This window comes from Elephantulus edwardii, unplaced genomic scaffold (genome assembly GCF_000299155.1).
Source record: "Elephantulus edwardii isolate Elephantulus edwardi_28Jun2011 unplaced genomic scaffold, EleEdw1.0 scaffold00157, whole genome shotgun sequence".
In the NCBI taxonomy this organism is placed as follows: domain Eukaryota; kingdom Metazoa; phylum Chordata; class Mammalia; order Macroscelidea; family Macroscelididae; genus Elephantulus; species Elephantulus edwardii.
This window is the reverse complement of record NW_006399907.1, coordinates 2,350,002-2,352,686: the sequence shown is the minus strand read 5'-3', so window position 1 is coordinate 2,352,686 and position 2,685 is coordinate 2,350,002. Positions and strand designations below refer to the sequence as shown.

At 39.7% G+C, this 2,685-nt stretch overlaps 1 pseudogene; it reads right to left on the bottom strand.

Moving 5' to 3' along the window:
* Positions 1–2,125: 2,125 nt before the first annotated feature.
* Positions 2,126–2,452, bottom strand: LOC102860553 (annotated as a pseudogene).
* Between the last annotated feature and the right edge of the window lie 233 nt (positions 2,453–2,685).

Genomic DNA, 2,685 nt, shown 5'->3' with positions numbered 1-2,685 from the left:
GTTTCAACTTGAAAGTTTATGTCCCTCCAAATGATTGATTAGGTTACAGACAGAATATAGATATTTTTTTTCCAGACATGTGATAATTTGAGAATTTAAGTTCTAATATTTCTTCCCTTAGGAAAGTTTTAGGTAGTTATTTGAATATATTCTCCATAAATATATGCCAGACAGACAGGCATCCAATCATGAATAGCAATAATGGAGGTTCAGGTTGATATCTACTTAGCTGGTTTATTTATTCAGCCAACGGTTGACTCCATACCCACTCTTCCAGGTACTCTACTAGGTGCTGAGGATATCGCAGTGGCAAGAGAGACATCATAATGCTTACATCTTAATTTTGGGGTTGTATATTACCATCAAGTCGGAACCAACTCATAGCTGACCTGCCAGTGGGTTTCCAGAAGCTGTAAAACACAGAGTAGACAATCGCCCTTCTTTCTCCCATGGAGTAGCTGGCAGATTTAAACTGTCTGTCTTTAGGTTGGAAGCACAATTCCCACTAGACCACCAGAGCTCCCTAAATTTTAATAGAGAGATGAATAATATGTAAAAAAAAATGCCTTCAAACTAGTTGTGGGTAGTGTCACATACTGTGTTGAATATAAAGCCGGGAAAGAAAAGGGTGTACCAGTTAAGGTAGGCTGGTAGATCAAGACAGTTTCTCTCATAGACGACATCTGAATAAAATAAGGAACTAGGCCACATAAAGTCATATGAAGAATATTCAAAGGGCCAGAGGTATACTTGTGCTTAGCCTGCTTGATGCAGGGTAAAAAGGTCAGAGGGTCTGGAATGATGGAATAAAACAAAATGTATCAATAGGATAATATTAGAGAAATAATCAGGGGTCAGGTCATGAGGGTCTTCTCTGCTATGTTAACTGGGAGAAGGCATTGAAATGAAATGAACAGTAGGATGGAGACTACTGTAGGATATAAGGCAAAGGAAACTTCAGGAGCTATACAGAATATTTCAAATGATGAAAAATATTAAGGATATAAGCAAAGAATTAAGGAGAAGGAAGGTCATTTGAAACTATTTGTAAAAAGGACTTTACAATGAAAAAAAAGTGTGGTCAGAGTATTACTTACCAAAAAATTAGCTCCACACAATAAAAAAAAATATTTTTAAATGCCTTTCTGCTCTAAAAATGAAAGCATGTAAGATTGCTTATACACACTTCCATATTAACAGGGAAGTTGGGAGTTAGAAGATCTTTTCTATAAGCTTAATGAAGCAAGAAATACACTATTTAAAATTCAAAAGCAACCAATGGAAGAACTAAAAATATTTCGTTAAATATGTTGGCAAGAAGATAGAGGAGAATGTGGAGCTACTGTAAGCTCTGGTGGCCTGGTCCAGAAAGTCGAGCACTCTCAACCTGTGGGACTTAAGGCTCCGAAAACCTGCAGGAGGGTCAGCTACGAGGTGGTTCCAACTCATCAGCAATGAGTTTGAGTTTTAAACACTATTGTGGCAGGACCATTCTTCCAAAAGGAAGGTTCTTTCTTCCACTGACTAGAATAACCAATCAAGAAACTAGGCTTGGCATATAAGTGGTGCAGCAGATCATCAGGCAAACCAAACTATGTGTCCCAAGGCTGATTTTGGATAGGGCCTGCAAGGCGCAGCATCCAAACACATGCCAGAGAGGCAGGCCTGGGGGTCCCAGAGAGCCATCTTCGCTGGGCAGTACCCAGAGAACAGATGAGAATGACTGAAATGAGAGCCATCGTATTAGGAGTTAGAGGCCTCAGCTAGGCATTTGACTGTGTGGATAACTACAAACTGCTGAGAAGAATAAGAATCTCAAACCACTTAATTGTGCTTATGCACAATCTATACCTAGACCAAGAAACTGTTGTCTGAACAGAGCAAAGGAACTCTACATGCTTCAAAATCAAGAAAGGAGTGTGCCAGGGATGTGTCTGTTCTCCATACCTTTCAGTCTATATGTGGAATAGATTATTTAGTAGGCTGGACTTAACAAAGAAGAATGTGGCATCAGGATGAGAGGAAGACTCATCAACAACCTGCATTATTCAGATGACACAACTTTTTTTTTTTTTATTTCAAAACACATTCTGGCCAATTATATTGAAGAAAAATATCCCATGATTTAATTTACACCAGTCTGTTCAGGCACGGTTCTAATATCAGAATCACCTGGACATACTCTGTAGTATTTTCCACACGTTGTGCCCAGTTCAATATTGTTGCCACTGTAGTGATGGACACCAGTTTTGGCCAGCATGGTGTAGTACTCAATTTTAGATTTCCTCAAGGCTGGGCAATTGTTGGCTAGCTTGACCAACTTGGCTTTTCCTTGCCTGATCGTATTAAGAATCTGCTTGTACCCCAGCACGTATTTCCCACTTTTCATAACAAGTTGGAGCCTAAAGTTGATCAACTCCAGGGACTTCTTCACCTTTTTCACAGCCACCATCTTCTCGCCTTAGGTGCCAGCCAGCCCTCCACCTACAGCTGCCGACAGAATGGCTGGGGAGGGATAAAGGAAGATGATACAACTTTATCAGCAGAAAATGAGAAGGATTTAAATGTTTGCTATAGGAGGTCAAGGCTGCAGTCTTCAATATGGATTGTCTCTCAACATCAAGAGAACAAAGATTCTCATCATCAGGTCAATCAACAGTAGATGGATAGATTGAACTTGTTAAC